Source organism: Palaemon carinicauda, chromosome 39, assembly GCF_036898095.1.
Source record: "Palaemon carinicauda isolate YSFRI2023 chromosome 39, ASM3689809v2, whole genome shotgun sequence".
Classification (NCBI taxonomy): domain Eukaryota; kingdom Metazoa; phylum Arthropoda; class Malacostraca; order Decapoda; family Palaemonidae; genus Palaemon; species Palaemon carinicauda.
Window position 1 is genome coordinate 49882094 of NC_090763.1, and position 20909 is coordinate 49903002.

Consider the following 20909-nt stretch of genomic DNA (forward strand, 5'->3'; position numbering starts at 1 on the left):
GGAGCATAGGATTTAAAAGATAAAGGTATTTCTGAATTCTGTGTATCACTTTGCAAAAGATCAGCCCCATCCGGTGCTCCGAAGCATGTAAGACGTCACCTTGCTTGAATTTTACTGGTACGGAACAAACGTAGACAGAGAAATCTTCCGAGAAGAAGTAATTCCTGCTAACATTTAGAACGTTAAACTACGCACAATGTTCACTTCCATGTGTCAGAGCCAAGCCTCTTTTAAGTCCTTCCTAATTAAGAGTAATGGTGAACAGCAATTCGATAAAAGTCATGTACCATTGTGCTATTCTCACGCAAGTTGGTTTTCGAGGGACGATTGAGGATCGAAGGGAAGATTAGGTGGAAAGCGCTTTGTTTTATATTGATTTTTCTTCTTCTGGAAAGGGTCCTTGATATCCTTGAAGAAATGTTTGTCTGTTTGTCTGGTTATCGATAATAATCATTTACTTAATTTTCCTTAGGAATGTTAACAACCAGATAATTGTATTACACAGTTATGATCTTTGATGGCTTAAAACCATTTCGCAAGCACGTGAAATGCAAAAATTATTTTATTGTTATTATAAAAACCTTCGCATAAATTTCTATCCTTGTAAGCTAAATCATTTACTTAATTTTCTTTAGAAATGTCGTTAACAACTAGATAATTGAATGACATAGTTATGATCTTTGATCGCTTAAAACCATTTCGAAAGCACGTGAAATGCAAAAATTTTTTTAATGTTATTATAAAAACCTTCGCATAAATTTCTATCCTTGTAAGCTAAATCATTTACTTAATTTTCTTTAGAAATGTCGTTAACAACCGGATAATTGTATTACACAGTTGTGATCTTTGATCGCTTAAAACCATTTTTCGCAAGCACGTGAAATGCAAAAAAAAATTTTAATGTTATTATAAAAACCTTCGCATAAATTTCTATCCTTGTAAGTTAGAGCTTTATGAAACTATTCAATTTAGTAAGAACAATCTTTAAGCGAAAATAAAATTCCGTGATAGTCAAATGAAGGGTTAACGTTTAACCTTTGTGTCTTTGAAGAAAATAGAGATATTTCTTAAATATCGAATACTGTTCAGAGCATAAAATGTTCAATGTAACTCCTAAATCCAATGATCATCCCTATTTCTATTTTTTTGCTAATAATTCAGTTAAAAATTTGCTATTTTTTTTTGAGAAATGATTCATAACTGTGTATATGATGATGATGATGATGATGATGATATATATATATATATATATATATATATATATATATATATATATATATATACATATATATATATATATATATATATATATATATATATATATATATATATATATATACATATATATATACATGCATATATATATATAATATATATATATTTATATATATATATATATATAATATATATATATATATATATATATATATATATATATATATATATATATATATACATAGCTTATATATATGCATATATTTATATATAACATTTTCCTGATACGATATTGCCGATTGGAATTTTAAAAGGGTGAACACATCAGCACAAGAATTTACACATTTTCACATACACACATACCAACATTTTTCGCTGTATAAACATTGCAATTAACCCCAAAAGCAAAACCTCCAAGAAAACTCGCTTCCTTACTTGTAATTTCTCTGTATTTATCATGTACCAAAATTCCTTATTACAGTTCTAAAAAGATTAATGAAAAATCACAGAATGTACTTTAAATCAAATTGGCTTTTAAAATAGATAAGTAGATAATACGGAATATCAATATCCGTAAACATTCTCAATATGCTAGGTTTGACGCACTTCTTTTACCAACTAGATGTGATGTCATATTATATCATGATATGATCATATGCATATCACCGCAATACAAATTAATTATTGACAAAGTAAAAACAACTTTCTGACAACGGCAGAGAGAGAGAGAGAGAGAGAGAGAGAGAGAGAGAGAGGAGAGAGAGAGAGAGAGAGAGAGAGAGAGAGAGAAGCACATTAGATATAAAGTTCTAAAAGAATACCTCGATTAACTTTTTATCTGCCCTTTTTCCAAGGGGCATTCCAATTTCTTAAACTGGTTTTCTTAATGTTCTTTTGAAGGCTGGTGCGTCTTAGAGTAAGTCCATTAGCTTCTTACTCTTCCGGTTACTCTTTGCTGAGTGGACTGGAGAGAGAGAGAGAGAGAGAGAGAGAGAGAGAGATTTCTGGAACCTGTCAGACTTAGGGGCCACAGGGTTAAGGGAGGCCAATTGCTAGGGGTACAAAAGGTCGATCAGCATATTTTTTTTTTCTCAGACTTAAGTCTAATTATTGTTCTTAGGATGAATAAATATCTGATTGTAAATGATGCATATGACAAAATACATTGCGTACGCATGTATTATTATTAGCTAAGCTACAACCTTAGTTGGAAAAGCAGGATGCTATAAGTCCAAGGGCTCCAAAAGTGATAAATAGCCCAGTGAGAAAATGCAATAAGGAAATAAATAAACTACAAAAGAAGTAATGAACAATTAAAATGAAACACTTTAAGAACAGTAACAGCATTAAAACAGATCTGTCATATATAAACTACAAAAAATAGACTTATATCAGCTTGTTCAAGATAAAAACATTTGCTGCAAGTTTGAACTTTTTAAGTATATAAACCAATGCGGGTAAAAAAAAGCCGTTGCCACCGGTAAGAACATTGATTCTATGTCTAAATAGCTAATCATAATATTGCGTATGTCGACGGATAAAGAAACGAATAACCCTTATCGATTAAAGAACACAGAGGCCCACTATCTCAAATAACATCAGTGACGACCCGAAGAGAAGTTTCTTTCAGTGACCACAGAATGCTCTATCTTGTGATCCAATCTTTCTAAAGGCCATTATTCAAATGCTCGATGCCATCTCCTTCGGATGCTGGAGTGAACTCTCACAAGACTGAAGAATGACGCACACCCGACTTGCGGGAAATACCTTCAATTCCTGTCGTGTCTCTTGGATGGCAATTTACATCTACCGGAGAACCAGATCGTTCGAGGATTACCTTCTTTCGCCGAGTGAATCTTTACCTTTTTCCAAGGCTTTTTCCATCCTGTCCTTTCGCAGACCTTAACTGCGCGCCAGCAATCCGCTTAAGGGATGTCACACGCTGCTTTTAGCTTTTAAGATTTAGTTCAAAAAGGATGTCAGAGAAATCATTCAGAAATTTTAAGTGATGAGCTATGAGTAAGTGCGAGAGTAAGCGAAAGGGGCACCAAGAGCGCTTGCGTCAAAAGTGGGTTGAACAAAGGACCTAAGCTGATGTCAATTCTTGGTTTAGCACAACAATCAGAGAGAGGGATTTCTATACCTGGGCGTTCCTCAGACTTGGCATAAATCGTCGTATGAAAAGTCAAGATGGAGAAATTCCGAGTATTTTCGGTGGTTCTCTTAACATCCGGTATTGTGTCAGCGGTCCATCAATATATGACAACGAGATCGATGGATAGTAAGAACTCATTTCGGATAACATAGTCTTTTTTTTTTTTTTTGCGATATTTTTAGATGGAAATATTTTAATGGATTCGGTTTCAGCGGCCTTTCGAGGAAAGGAATGATATGCAGACGGGCAAGAATTTATTTTTTCTTTTAGAATGTTTGAGTAAATATAACCAGTTAAGGTAATTTAGAGGGTCATACTTAGCAACAAGTAGGAGTATAAAAGACCTTTCGCGTAATTGTTATATGGTCGAAACACATTAAAATGTTTATAGCTTTAGGAACTCAAAGTATTGCTGTTGGCCACTGGAATGTTGAACACAATGGTTGTACTTTTTTAAGAGGAGACGATCGATAGAAGCGGAATTCTATTCGATCTAAAAGATGAAGAAGATCTGTCCGCTAAACTATTCTCGTGGAAAAGTTAATATTTTGTAGCCATAAAATATTTTGGATAAAATATCCATGCATATTCCGGGATTATTACTTTAACATTTATATCTATGTAATATGCGTTAGATAATGATTATTAAATCATCTAAATAAATTTATTGAGTCATAAAATAAAAATTTATCAGTACATTGATTTTTTCGGTTACTAATTATCTATATTGTATGTGACTTCGTCTAGATCTACTGTACAGGTGCATAAATTTTTTAATTTCATAATTATTTTGTAATAAATTTTCTACTCCCAAGTCATAAATGCATTCCATTTACGTAGGATTCAAGGATTAAATGAGAAACGACGAGAGCACTGTCCCCCAAATGAGAGAGAGAGAGAGAGAGAGAGAGAGAGAGAGAGAGAGAGAGGAGAGAGAGAGAGAGAGAGAGAGAGAGAGAGAGAGAGAGGGGAGAGAGAGAGAGAGAGTTTGACGGCTAAATATGCTTATCGAAGTCTCATTAAAAACACAGGTGTTAGATTCCCCTGTCTTCAGTGTTGAACCAGATGGGGCGGTAAAGGAAACATTGGTAAAAGCAGATTGGCATCATCTAGCAAAGACTTCTTGGATTTGCCGGGAGAGAGGATGATAATTTACACTTTTCTACTCCGAATCTTGCGGCAATGATGTTAATAGTAATGAAATTTAATCCAATTAACGTGATTTAAGACTCGAACAGGCTATATACATGTAATATTAGCATACCAAATTTTCATAAAACGTTAATTACTATATTTTATGTATTAAAAGTCCTAAAAAGCGTTAAAACTTGGAATAAAAGATAAATAAAGTAAAGAATTAAGACTGAAAACTCCCAAATCATAGGCAAATAGATTGTTGCTTCAAAATATCACCACTTAAGAGTACTATGTTTTATATATATATATGTATATATATATATATATATATATATATATATATATATATATATATATATATATATATATATATATATAACTGGGGGAAATGGGGGCCGAATCTAAAGTTTTATCCTACGTTCTGTTTATCATTCGATCAGGTGCTAAAAGGAATATTTTTCTCTTCGTTTGGAAACGGAGTAATACAGAAGGTAGTAAATACTGGACTATCAGATTAGCGCTATTTAAACATATCCTATATTCCGACATAGTAATTATTGCACAAACTTAACTCAAACAATACGAATGTATTAGTAAAAGAGTAATCAATTCTTTTATATAAAATATCACTAAACAGGGCAACGATGCGTGACATACATAGGAGAGCAGCATTCGAAATAGTAAGCTTCAGCAGGAAGTATCACGACGATGGGAAGTCGAAAAAACAGAGGTTAAAACACGCTTCTCTGGAAAGGGGGGGGGGGAGGAGGAAAAATATAATATAGAAACGGATATGAAAAGGAAGCGGGGCTATAAAAGCTTAACCGGATCCGGAGACGCCGGGGGAAATCGAAAAAATACGATTCCAGTAGAAATGGAAGAGGTGGATCGAGGAAAGCGGCGACTGTGAGTTGAAGAGGTGTCGCTGGATATGAAAATGGTCGTCCAGGGACATCGTACACTGTTAAAAATTTGCTTTTAAAAAACGGTAAATGTCTGGCAACATTTATTGCAGGATTTTTACCTTTTTAAAAACGGATATATTGACGTAAAGGAGTGATATTACGGTCACCAACCCGTAAAAAATAATAAAAAAAAAGTAAGGTAAAATTACGGTTGCCCGTATTTTACTAAAATACGGTTGAGAACCGTATATTTTTACGGAGAATTTCCGATTAAAATTACGTTTTTTTTTTCTAACAGCGTAGTCTATGAATGAAAGTAGCATGTCTTCGGCACCAACCCGTAAAAAATAATAAAAAAGTAAGGTAAAATTACGGTTGCCCGTATTCTAATAAAATACGGTTGAGAACCGTATATTTTTACGGAGAATTTCCGATTAAAATTACGTTTTTTTTTTTTTTTCTAACAGTGTAGTCTATGAATGAAAGTAGCATGTCTTCGGGGAAGCTTTTCAGATAATTGCACAAGGACATGATGATGAGGAGGAGGGGGTGAGGGTGGGGGTGGGGGTGGGTGTCCACTGGGGATGTACGAGGGGAAGTACTTCCACAATAATTAACCCCTCTGTGTCTTTCCTGTGGCCAATTAAGCGTTATTAACGGGAGTGAGTGCTCAGCGGCCCCGCCAAAGAGAAATTCGACTGACCATGGCATTGGGTTTAATTAACTAAGGAGAGAGAGACATGTCAAATCGATTGTGTAGTAGAAAGTATATGTGTATGTAAGTATATAGATAAAATATTCAGTGAATTATTTAAAAGAAGTGAAAACTATCTATCACCACTGCGAAGTGTTTCTTTTTATATTGCAAAAGTGATTAGAGAAATTTTACTTTGTTATACACTTTTAGCAGAACTTTTAACAGAGTTGGGAATAGCATATTTCAATGAAGAAAGAATAACGACATATCAACCAATTGATATTAAGATTGATGAGTTTAATGTAATTGAACACTTATACTGAGCATGTTTTGTTTAAAGAATATCCATTGGGCAATGGAAATGAAGATTTTTGAAAAAAAAAAAAAATCCATTGGAAAATGGAAATGAAGATTAAAACGAATGCTCATTACTCTATTACCGAAGATTTGAAGACGATCGCTTACCAAAATGGTATTCTAAAGTTCGACAAATAAACAATGTAGAAATTGCATTAAAGAAATCAATTGTATTCACTGCGCTTTGGGTGTAAATATTTCAAGAAATTACAACCCAGCCGTTTTTGGGATACATTTACAAAATACATATACACACATATATATACATATGTATATGTGTATATATACAAGTATATATATATATATATATATATATATATATATATATATATATATATATATATATATATATATATATATATTGCATGTACACGCATAGGAGTTTGCACCCATGAATGTATATCTCTAACGAAAGATAAGTACAAAGATGCATTAAAATGAGAGAGAGAGAGAGAGAGAGAGAGAGAGAGAGAGAGAGAGAGAGAGAGAGAGAGAGAGAGAGAGAGAGAGAGGCGAGCAGAAAAGTAGGTGGGTCACGTTCTGGCAGGTGGGCATGTCGGATGAGAGTGAGGGTACAGGGTATACTCGCGCTGGGTGGACCCCCTCTTGGGGACGGAGATGTGGTAGAGGGGAAGGGTATGATCGAGGTTGGTGTGATAGTCGCCCTGACTTCAAGTTCCCAGTCCTTTCTGTTCTGGGTCTCAGTTGGCGGAGAGATGCGGTCGCGAGAGGATGGGTCGTCTCACCGGAGACGAAAGATGATTTACGTTCCTTAATTGTTCGTCTCCTTTTTCCTGTCTCTTTGGATTTCCCTTAGCCAATATCCCTTCTTATTGTATGAACTTGGGCATTTCTGATTCCAACCGCTGTATATCTATCATGTATTTTCATACAATACTTTAATAGGTCATAGAGCTAGGAAAGAGTGGTGTGCAAAATGAAGCAAGATATTTAACTTATAATTGCATCCGTTTTAACTGGCCGTTTTAGTTAATTATTTGAAGTAATATTTTCAATCATTATAAAGATTAACTTGAATGAAAAGAAGACGGAGTTATCCTCATCCTTAAAAAATGTATTATATCTATAATAGTAATGCACCATAAAAACTATAAGAATATTACTATCGCTGTAACCTCGAGCGTGCAAAATTAACTGAAATACATTGCAAGGAGAGATATACTGTGGTAATTGCAGTTTAAAAGACATAAGAAAATCATTGCATATTTATATGACATTTTGCGAGAGGAACAGTATCTTGTTGAACTGTCTTATGTATGTATGTACGTTTGTACGTCTAGGCAAAAGAAGGGCGGGGTCGGTGAATGGAGTAGTGATGGGGACCCAACAGCTTCCTGCGGAACTGGTCGACCACCGTCGGCAATGAGAGAGAGAGAGAGAGAGAGAGAGAGAGAGAGAGAGAGAGAGAGAGAGAGAGAGAGAGAGTACGGGTTTTAAGAACTATATTGAGAGGGTACAGGTTTTAAGAGCTATATTTGTACAATACTATATTTTTTCTTACTACTCACTTATCTATACGTTTGTTTTTACGATAGTTATATACATTTAAATGTACATTGAATTACCTATTTATGTACGGTATATGTGGTTTTATCGTTACGTCAGATACACAAATAATATGGTCTAACAATTCTCTGATTATTCGGTTTAAACTGCAGATAATCATCTAAAGTTTTAATATAACATTTTCCAAACAACTTTACAACTATTGCAAGGTTGAGATGAAAGCTTTTACTTTTTTTTCTAGATATAGACGATGCTCCGACCGGATCAACACCGGTGCAATATAAAATTTTTAGATTAGAAAAAAATCCTGTGATTCTTGGGTATCTATCTATCTATCTATCTATCTATCTATCTATATATATATATATATATATATATATATATATATATATATATATATATATATATGTGTGTGTGTGTGTGTGTGTGTGTGTGTGTATACATATGCGGGTGTGTATATATATAAATATAAGTATATATATATACACACATATATATAAACACTCACACTAGCTTGCTCAACTAGCCAACCAAGCATACAACCATATTCATATATATATATATATATATATATATATATATATATATATATATATATATATATATATATATATATAAATATATATATATATATATATATATATATATATTCATATATATATAAATATATTATATATATATATCTATAAACATATATATATATATATATAAATATATATATATATATATATATATATATATATATATATATATATATACATATATATATATATACACACACACACACACACACACACATATATTATATATATATATATATATATATATATATATATACACACATATATATATACATAATAAAATGGGTCTTTACTCTCACATATCTGTGCTAACGCAATTGAGCGCTACACATAAGTTCCTTACATTTTTAGTTACTTTTACCACCCATATTCACGTAATGCTGTTGTTCCGTGCATTCCACCTTCCAGGACAAGGGATTATCTCCTCCAGTAGAGACTTATTTTTATCACCGTTTTTATTGTATCCCCTACTTACTCCGAACCTGGGTCATCTTATGCTTTTCAATACCTGGAATGGCGACGGTAACCTGATTGTGATTAATACATTTGAACCAATGACTTGAAACAACAATGACATTCTTTATAAGGACTTGACATCTGGATATAAGAATGTGGAATGTAGTGAGAGTCAGATTTTTATATCTTGGGAATAATTCTTAGTGACGTAAATGTAAAGGGGCATTTTTTCAAAGTCCTTTTCCAAATAACTTGAGGTTCTTCGTTATATAGTTAAGCTTAAGAGAACAGGGTGTTTTTTAAGTTTGGGATAGGCAATTATATCTATCACTTAATAAAAAGATATATTTTCTACTGTAAATAAATAACACAGACGAGAATTCCCGCTTAAAGTCAAACTTGTCAAGAACTTTATCCATAGATATCATAGTATATAATGACAAAAACTACCAAAATATTAAACACTGCCTTATAAATATAAGAATAATTCATTTAGGACCCCTCCCGAAAGGTAAGCATTACGACAAAACTGAAGCATCTGCCCACTGTCCTGGTCCCTCACCGTTCAACGGAAGTGAGAGGGGAGGGCGAGGAAGGAATACTGGGTAAAAAGGACGTAGGGTGTAAAAGGAAAGGGGAAAAGAAAGAAAAAGAGGAAGAAAACGAATCATCACCATCATTATTTAGTTTGACGAGTGGCGGGTTTGTAGTGGACCTTCACTGCAACGGTGATGGGCGCCCACTTGCGGATAAAAGATGTGAGAAGGTACTCATTCTTACATGGAAATTTCTCACTCGGTGAAGTTTAATACTCCCTCTGGGATTACTAAGCAAATCTGCAATGCACAGTAATGGTAGATATTTGCGATAATGGCACGCTTCTTTTTGCCACTTTTCTGTCGTTCTTTGTCATCATTCCGTTTAAAGCGCATCAATTGGGATCATACGCACCTTCAACTGTCTTCCGATAGCAAGTACAGTAATACTATACAATACATTCGGTACATTGAAATCGCAATGAAAATTTTAAAATGCTTTTTGAAAATTATTTCGGTATGAAGGCTTCCAAGTACAGTTTTCTTTATAAACTATTGCGACGGAAATGCAACTAGTTTACATGCGTTTCAGAATATTGACACAAAAAGCTATAAATGTTTCCGGAGAAGAAAACCAGAAGATATTTTCTTTTTTCGCAATTATTGCCCTCAGATACTATAAGATAATTTTACATTTATTCATTTGTAATAGTACTGATCGACCACTAATATTTGATTTGTTAAATCTAATCAAATCAAGTTTCCTTTTAAAACTTGTTTGAAAATGATCTTTGGTTTATTTCTACATATACAATAACTCAAATACACATGCGCTTGTCAACACAGTTACATTAGTCTGTTAAACTCAGAAGGAAAACTCATAATTTCCTCACATTTCCCATTAAACTGTAAGTAAAAGTTAATGGGGGAAGAGGGGTAGTGTAAGGGTGAGCGTCGTATGCCAAGATAATTGGCGACGAAATGACCGAAGGGCAGGTGGTATTGTTCATACCCAGCGGTTAGCGAGCTCGCAGTAGAACAACAGAATAACAGACTTCTGTTATATATGAGGGAAGGGACATATGCCTTTATCATTTGTTGACTCTTGAGTTCAAAGGTAGAAGTAGCGACGGGTGGTTACAGTTCGTGTGATAGTTTTAAAATTGCTCTACTAAACCTCATAAAAAAAGATGGGGTTGATGTTGATGGTAGCAACAACTGACGATATAGTTGACAATGAATGTTTGTCGTATGGCTGCAGTAAGGTACGACAGATGTTCAGCGGACAGGTGATGACGACGATGATTATGCTGACGGTAGCTTCAGCTGACTTTGGGCACGTGGTCAAATCTTAGTCGTCATTCGTTGGATACGAATTAGCGGGGGAAAGGCAAGTTAGTTTTGCTTGAAATTATGGATGCATTTATGCTTGGCCAGAGAACAATTTCACGAATAATTGTTAATAATACCTCATAGAATGAGTTCGTTTCTCGTTTAGGCCCACTTCGACTGATACTCAATGAATGAAAATGTTTTCATATTTAAGAGTAAATTGTATAGATTTTCTTAGAGAATTAACAAAGGCCCAAGTTGATAATTACCTACGATGATTAGAGAAGCTTTTTGAGTAAGCATATAGAGAATAGAAAATATGTCACCACATACATGCAAATAATACTCCATATGAGACAACATGTTTTAAATACATTCTGCTCACACACATACACACACATAAATCTCCTTGTATATATATATATATATATATATATATATATATATATATATATATATATATATATATATATATATATATATATATATACAAGGAGACTTATTACTTGATAGAAAAGAAGTCATATATAATGATAGGAAAGCGTTGTCAACAGAGGTAGTTAGTGGACTTCATTTCTTGAATTAAGGGAATTTGCAACCAATATATCTAATTCTCTTGCGATCAATGTTAGATTTCTACAACTAAAACAAACATTACTTATATCAAACGAAGCACTCACATCAAAGGAGTAAATAATTAAAGGATATTTATTTGACTGCAACTCTTGAGTAAAATAGAAAAGAAAAACCTGGGGCCATATCATTAAGAATTACAACTCTTGGATATTGCGTGAAATCAGCGGAGAGCCCAAATAAAGGCGTTCAAATCCCGCAGAATTTGTACTCTTAATTCGCGCATGAAATCGACGCTTTGCATAATTGTCAAGATTTTGTCTCTCGCTGACATGACTATAATCCACTTTTCTTCATAAGATTCACCCACTGTGACCTTCATAAACAGAAGTTACTATGCAAGAGTTAATAAATAAAATCAATGTTAGTTATGTAGTATTTAATGTTTTTCAATATGAATAAATCTCAAGGCATGCATTATTGCAAGGTTTGCAAATGACAATAAATGATAAAGGGGCATAGATAGAAAACATCAATACGAAATTGCACTGATTTTTGCTTTGTTATTAGAAGTGATTTTCCCTCGTTCACATTGACTCGTGTTATTTCGTAACTGACCTTTTCGCAATGATAACGGCTATAATGATAATGCGTAGCAGCAAGTCACCTTTGCTCGTAATGGAGAAGTTTAATGATATAGTTTTAATCGTACAATTAGGCCTCAGAATGAAAGACTTCAATATTTTTTTCATATAACCTGGTTTCAGTGGAAAGTAATGCTACATGTATCACTGCCTACAATATTCGAATAATGAAAGAAATATTTACGAATGAATGATTTTCAAAATATACATATCAAAAGCAACATACATTATAAGGTGTATGAATGAGTAAAAATGCTTACAAGAAGCTGCATTAAATTATCTAAAATTTTATGGGATTTTCAAAACACTCATTGTGTACAAGATCATCCATAATCTCGATTCCTAGAAATTTGTCAAACTTCTAAAATGAATATTACTTTATGTAAACTCCTCATTGAATGAATTGGGTAAAAACAGCTCACTCTCTTTGCCGCGTTGAAATCTCTAAAACTAGAACTGCGAATACTTCTGTTTGGTTTGCACCCGTTACAACAAAATTATTTATGTGAATGATGATGCAATGAAATTTCCGACACGATAAAGCGACTAGAAGAGCGGGTGAAGGTGTAGGCTAACTTTCAAATTCTGTTGCGAGAAATTGGAAGAGTAAGAAGGATGAGAAAACATCGAGGCATAAGACGTAAAGAAATGAAAGAATGATACTTACTATTATAAGTGATCCTTGGCATACGTATGAATTACTTCCATAAGAGTTCATAAGAATCTCTCATCAAATCAGGTGAACCACTGCTTCTATACCATTTATTGTGTCTTTCAAGTTGAATCTGGCCTCAAAAGAGTGTCAACCCGATATACGCGTCACCACACACTATGTTCTAATCAGCTCACTTTATTTCAGTGCACAATCGTGCTGATAATTTAGTGCCCCACTTTACTGTACTTGAACCAATTCTCCTTATGCGTTTGATCAGGAGATTCCAGTTCTTTAGATTTGACAAGCACAAACCTTTGCACAGAATAAGTTCACACTTTTTGCTGTAAAGAGAAATTATCTCTTAAAATTTTCTGACGTATCACAGTCTTCACGAGATTTGGAAATCCACGACAGAAATACAAGGTTGACTTGTCTTTTCTATTCAGCATCAGCACCTCGGGTGAGGGAAACAAGATTATCCAGAATGTCGATGATAACAAACATACACACTGAGGGCCACACTACTGGGAAGATAGAAAAGGGAAGGAGAGATAAAAGTGGTTCGGCTCGGCTGATATCTGCAACAGCAAGTGAAACGCGCGACTGGCCGAGCAAGCGGCTGCCACTCAACTGTGCGAAGAGAGTGGGCCCCCGCAACCGCCCTGGAGTATGCACGCCACGCACCGCCCCCTTCTCCTACTAACCTGCACCGCCCCCTTCTTTAATGGACCGCCCTTACACACGTTTCCTTATCACCATCCAAAACCCCCCCCTGCAAACCGCCCCGCCTCTCACACCCGTCATGCTTACTGGAGACTACAACAGGCAACCGCACTGCTAACATCTCTCAAAGCTTCTCAAACAAACTGACAAAAAGAAAAAAAAAGCGACCTTCTTAGTTAGGTATGGACAAAACAAGAGTTATACCGAAAAGGCTGAGCCTCAAACGAACGAACTTCAACGATAGTGTTTAACTTCCTAAACTGTTTCCAGTATCTCAGTAACCAAAGACTGGTCTTAAACTCGAAGTGGCATTAGAGTTGCCTTAGGCGCTCTTGGTGGATGATTAGAAGTACGGAGGAGGGAGCTCCACTGTTTCATTGTGGTACCGCCTTCCCACATTGTCACGCCCGCGATTGGTGGTGTGACGCCATTAATTCCCCCGCCCCCCTCGCCGTAGAGAACCCCCCGCTAACAAGGCACAGTAGCACACGACAAGGCTTCAGCACCTGACGTGTCTTCAGATCGAGTCATTCGTCCGCTCTCCGTCGTCCCCAGCACTTCGGTCAGGAAGTTGGATCTTGGTCACTCTCAGCTTCCTAAAGACTTGAGGCACCAACATCTTCGCTACCGCGCACCGAGTTCGAAAGTTTCTCAGCATTTTTTAAAGTTAATTTTTCCTTTTATGAATAGTTTGTTCTACACAGGATATTCTTATTGATAATTAAATAATGCGTTATAAGTTAATTTTTCATGTTATTAATAGTACTGCACAACTACAAAAGTTTGTTCTACACAGGATATTCTTACTGATAATTAAATGCTGCGTTAGGTAGTTATCAAAATATTCAGAATTATCATTGGTAATTTTACTGCTAAACGTATCTTCCTTTAAACAGTGAGTCGAATACGTTATTAACGAAAGCGGTTCTAAGTAATGAAATCAGTTTGTAATGAAACACTTAAAGTCGACGCAATAAACAATGAGTTTGTATCAAGAAGGTTATCTATGAACTCATAAAAAAGAACTAGTATTTATAACGTTGTAAATGTCAAAGAAATTATTCTCTTTGATATATCACAGTAACTAATCCCTTATCTATCTTATGTAATGCTATATTCAACTTTTTAAAGAATGATAAGAAAGAACTGTGCAGATTTAGTTTCTATATTAGTACCCACATACACACACACACACACACACACACACACACATATATATATATATATAGATAGATAAATATATATATATATATATATATATATATATATATATATATATATATATATATATATATAGATAGATAAATATATAAATATATCTATATATATATATATATATATATATATATATATATATATATATATATATATATATATATATATATATATATATATACAAAAGGACGTTAGTTCTTCTCTGGATCCTGTATACAACCACATAGAATATCATCAGTTTTTGACATACGCAAGGAATTGCATATTAGAATTCTGCAAATAAGCAAAACACTGGTTTCCATATGATTTCTTATGCTTGTTTTTGCCTAGGATTGTTTTGAAATACGATTTTGGACCAGTATTTTCTCGTATTGTATATAACAAGTGATTAGACACTCTCTCTCTCTCTCTCTCTCTCTCTCTCTCTCTCTCTCTCTCTCTCTCTCTCTCTCTCTCTCTCTCTCTCTCTCTCTCTCTCTCTCTCACAAACCTTGTAGAGTAACTGTGATTCTTTTCAAATGAGATTGAGAGATACAGGCCGATCAAATTTCTGGGCTGGAAAAATGTCGGAACTGGCTGTGAAACGTGTGTTACATGGTTTCAGCATTTTACGCTGCTCTATTGCAACTCTGTATAAAGTGACAGACAAGGAGTAACCGACATTAACTGTAAGACACCCGTCACTTATTTACGCGAAACTTATAATTCATAATTTCATACTGCATCCAAGTTTGATATTTTCATAATATTTCCTAATTTGCTTTATACACTATTATAAGTTAAGCTTTACACTGTACATAATTTTATTATGTACTACATTTTATGAGAATCATCATAAGTCGTATGTTATCATTACAGAGACTATTTCATCATTAATAGGAGTTAAACAACGTTGACTTATTTTTACAACTGAACTAAAACTCTGAAAATGTACTTTCTTTTCATTTTACTGTTTTCAGATATTTATTATTCCTGTCACCAATATCCTGAACCAACTAAATTTGATATAATCTTATGAACAATTATCAAATAAATGTGTATCTGTCTTTTATTTTCCTTAAAATGAACGCGAAAAAAATGCATATTTCATCCATGAGCGTCCATAAAGGATTTGGTGACTTCAATGCACATACAAAAAGTAATCTAGCATATGGTACCTAACCGCTGTCTCAATTAGAACGAGACGATATTCATTTGTTCATATTCTATTTATATATTTTGTAAGATAATGGAGAATGATAATATTGCTCCTTGTAACCCTCTTGTATTTTAACTGTGACTCATTTTGTTTACCTGGAGTTTCAAACTGCCTTCAATCCTTTCATTTCAAATGAAGAGCTTGTGATCGTCAAGTATAAGCAATCACTCACGCATACTTAAATATATACATACGTGCATGGAAACACAGGTGCAGATAAATCACAAACACACACATATGTACACACGTATATGTACCTACATGCATACATACATTCAAGTATATATATATATATATATATATATATATATATATATATATATATATATATATATATATATATATATATATATATATATAAATGTGTGTGTTTATATATAAATTATATAAATGTGTCCGTGTGGGTGCTGTATAAGCCACCAGGAGAGAGACAAAAAGGGGAGGGTACTAAGCGCTTTCACATACTTTCAATACTTTCTCAAGGTACACCAATGTACAGTACCTCGAAAATGCATTGAGAATAAACGGAACGGCTTGGAACCTGCACCTTGATATTTCCTTCCAGGTGACTTTGCTACATCTAATGTTGCATGTACTCAAGTGACCTTGGAGCACACACACACATACACATATATATAATATATATATATATATATATATATATATATATATATATATATATATATATATATATATATATATATATATATATATATATATAAACATACATATACATATAGAGTACATGTCCTATCGCTGTATGAATGTTTATGCATATTGCATTTGTATTATGCACATATACGCATAAACGTGTGAGTATATGGGGGAATACTATATATCTTCAAGAATAGTGTATGCTATAACAAAAAAGGAGAAAAGGAAATAGAAACAGTATGATTGAGCTCCCACATAAGGAGCAAAACTTATATCTTATAATCCACTAAGAATGGATGATTAAAACACTACGTTGCATGCTTCAAAGAAAGTTATTCAGGTATTGCAGACAAAGTAAGAGGCATGAGGATAATTCATAGAAATATGGAGGTAAAAGAATGATTTTTAAGCATTTGTATTTGGTGGTAAGCTGAGAAATGGAAAAAAATATCCCCTTATAAGTAGATTATGGTAAAAACCAATTAAGAAAAAGTGAACTTATTTTCTACCGAGGTGGTAAAAGTAAAACAGATTAATGATGTACTATTCAGAACTCTCTCTCTCTCTCTCTCTCTCTCTCTCTCTCTCTCTCTCTCTCTCTCTCTCTCTCTCTCTCTCCGCTAAGCCACCACACCTAAACGGAACGCTGAAACGACCTTGCTAGCCTTGCCCGCCTGAGGCTAGTGAGGCGACTTGACCCCAAACGCACCAAGGACGGCCATCCACCCCACTACGGACATGCCCCATTCCGCTAACATCGGCCCCACTACCTCTACTCTCATGTCCACCCACTACAGCTACCTGCTCACACGGAGATCAAAACAATATCGAAAAGTAGAGCTGTTTAAAAAAAAAATACAACTCGATAAACAGGATTTTTTTTTTTTTATAGCATTTAGGGTTGACTGTCTGTGGATTTTGGTAGTGTATTGGTTATCTCGAAGAATGTAAGAGCCCTATATTCTTTGTGCACAGCTATTAATCTTAGGGCTTTAACATGCAGAATACATAAATACATAAAAGAACATAGCTATCCATAAGGACAGTTGAACAGACTAACACTTTTTTTTTGTCAATACATACACACACACACATATATATATATATATATATATATATATATATATATATATATATATATATATATATATACATATATATATATATATATATATATATATATATATATATATATATATATATATATATATATATATATATATACACATACACACACACATATATATAAATATATATGTGTGTGTATGTGTGTAAATGCACATTTGTTATATTGCTTGGATGATGATCTTTTTAGAGAGAGAGAGAGAGAGAGAGAGAGAGAGAGAGAGAGAGAGAGAGAGAGAGAGAGAGAGAGAGAGAGTTAGCATTAAAAGGATTTCTAGTTTCGAACAATAGTAACGATCTCATTATTTCCGTAAATCATAGAGATATAAGAGTAGGAGAAGAAGGATAATGAACATTCAGCAGAAATGTAAATATAACCAAATAAGGTTCAAAACAAAAGGGATAATCCAACAAGACCTATTGGAGCCCCTGGGCTTATAGCATCTTGCTTTTCCAATTAGGGTTGTAGCTTGGATAGTAATAATAATAATAATAATAAAAAGATGATGGAACCGATACATTCATTATATGGCCAGTAGCATTTGCGGACGTTACCCCGGTGACAATAGATGGCGCTCGCATGTCGCTGGCGAAAGCGTTACGGACGGAAGATCAAGCTTACATTTATAGCATCGAGAAGAACAGTTAACAGGGATTTCAAAATAAATCTACGCAACTATCCTATTGAGTGAATCATATAACGAAAAGTACATTTAGAAATATGGATATATAGCAGTCTATAGATTTATCGTGAGTATCGTAGGAGTTATTGACGAGGCTGGGCCAAGGCTGGACATGGCAAGGCTAAACATGAAATTTTATTACTGGTAAACCATTTGCTTTACAGACAACAGATATGTATATGCATTGAATTTCATTATTAAGAGAAGAATAAGAAGACTCTTAATGATGAATGCAAATAACGATACAAGAAAACTCATACACTCATATATATATATATATATATATATATATATATATATATATATATATATATATATATATATATATATATATATATATATATATATATATATATATATATATATATATATATATGCTCTCAAATTTGTGTTTTTATCCATGATTTTTTACTTATAATGAATGACGTTTAATCTGCAGTATAAGCCTTTTAAAACTACGAAATTGAAGAAATACGTTAAGAACGACATTATATTTTTTCTCGTCATGCGTTACTCGCATCTGAAGCGACCAGCAGACATGGACACAAAGAGCCAAATAATACAGGTTTTCCACATAAATTACATCCACCCTGTGATTAGAATTCGTACTAAAGTTTAGCTCTTCTTATGGAAATTTATATCTATAAACAGCTATGGAATAAACGCGCTTTTGATTAATGACCAACACGTTTTGTAAGTAACTTTCTCTAATCTTTCTCGTCATTTCTTTTCAATCGTGGTCAAAATAGGCTCTTCTATTGTTTCAAATAGCTGCGTTTTCTTAATTTGAATGCATAGAGATTTTCCGAAACAAATAATTTGATTGATGAAATCATTTGGAAAACTGTTTGATTTTTATCCATAGCAAATTCCTTTGGAATAAAATTGTGGAAAATATTTTGATGTTTTACCGAGTTTGATAAGGAATTCAAATCCAGTTTGAAGAAGATTAGCATTACATCAAAAAACACAAACATTGCACTGGGGTAAATGTAAGGAACATTACGTTGGGTTGAATAAATTTTTTTAGACAACTTTGTTTCAGCATGATAACCTGAGATTCTGTGTACGTAGTTTGTTCAAATTTTGGATAGATTATTATTAACATTTACCTTTTTATTCAGTGATAACAATAATAATATACTATAATGTTAGTTAAGAGGATAAACATCGAGAAACAGGAACTTCAATGCTTCACTTGGAAAAGTAGTGATCTCAGAACCTCGACTCTATTGAGTGTAAGCTTGGTAATGATGCAGGTAACAGAATCATGTGCATTAAAAATCTGCGCAGTATCATATTAAATAATAATTTAAAAGGTAACAATTGTTCACACTTAAGGGAAGCAAATTGCTTTATTTGAAAAATAGGACTTTAATGCAGCTGTTGAATATGGTAGCTTAGATACTTAGTAACTCCTGTATGGAAAGAATTTTGGTTCTTAAAGTGCGGTCATAGTCATTGTATTCAGTCAGGTTAGAATGTGGCTATTATTTATTTCGATAGAATTATAAATAATATAGCTATTAGAGACTCCTCGAGCAGGATCTTTCATCTTTAAAACTGATGTCAAGTTTCAGGGCATCATTAATTAATTACGAACCAGCATTATTTAGTTATCCGTGAAAATATTCCCGTGTCCTAACAAGAAAGTAGATCGATGAAAATCAATATATCATTGTGTGGAAACATGGAAGTAGCTTTTTCGTATATGTATTTGGCTATAAATGTAACGAATGATGGTAGGATGAGAGAACGAAGTGACAGAATGAGGGAGTCAGAGAAGGTAGCTGGGTGTATGTAAGAAGTTGCCAAGAGAGAAAAGAGATATATTTCTTTATGTGAAGTTAGTTGTTGAATATGAATGCGATAAAAAAGATTGAAGCTATGTAAATTAATAATTTTCGTAGCATATGAAAAATAAGAACTTAAAAACTGAAAATGTAGAGATGCGAAGAAAAAGTGGTAAATAGGTAAGAACAGGTCTAGAATCATTGTCTTTCTTAAAGAGCCATTTATAAAGAATGAAGGACGTGAGTTAGTAAGGGAATGTATATCAGAAATGTAAAAAGGAAGAAGTTAAAAAAAAAAAAAGACAAAAAACTTCCTGATAGACAGAACGTGAGAGGTGCTGGAACGGATGTACTTTAACATCCAGGAACAGATACTGATGGCGGGTGCATGATAGAGGTGAATAGCGCAGTTTGTATTGCGGTTTGATATGTTGCTGATGAGCTTTTTAAGCAAATCAAAGCTCCTGATAATATCAATAATAAATTTCGTTCAGAATTTCTTGTGAATATTCTCTTAATTAATTACCTTTATTAATAATCATCGTTGCTATTCTCTGTTCCTTAAAATGAATCAAATTTATCTTTTAACTTCCATTAGGGATTAAGGTCTAAAGGTCGTTCATAAATGGCAGAGGCAAGGGAGAGTGACAATGGCCTAGTATGACAATGCCCTCGAGACTGACCATATATCCATATGATCAGCGCCAAAGCCCCCTCTCCACCCAAGCTAGGATCAGGGAGGGCCAAG

The 20909-nt window shown here is 33.7% G+C and overlaps 1 pseudogene; it reads right to left on the minus strand.

Annotated features, from left to right (window-relative positions):
- The window catches only part of LOC137631393 (uncharacterized), a 72473-nt pseudogene extending 58859 nt beyond the window's left edge, over nucleotides 1–13614 (minus strand).
- Between the last annotated feature and the right edge of the window lie 7295 nt (nucleotides 13615–20909).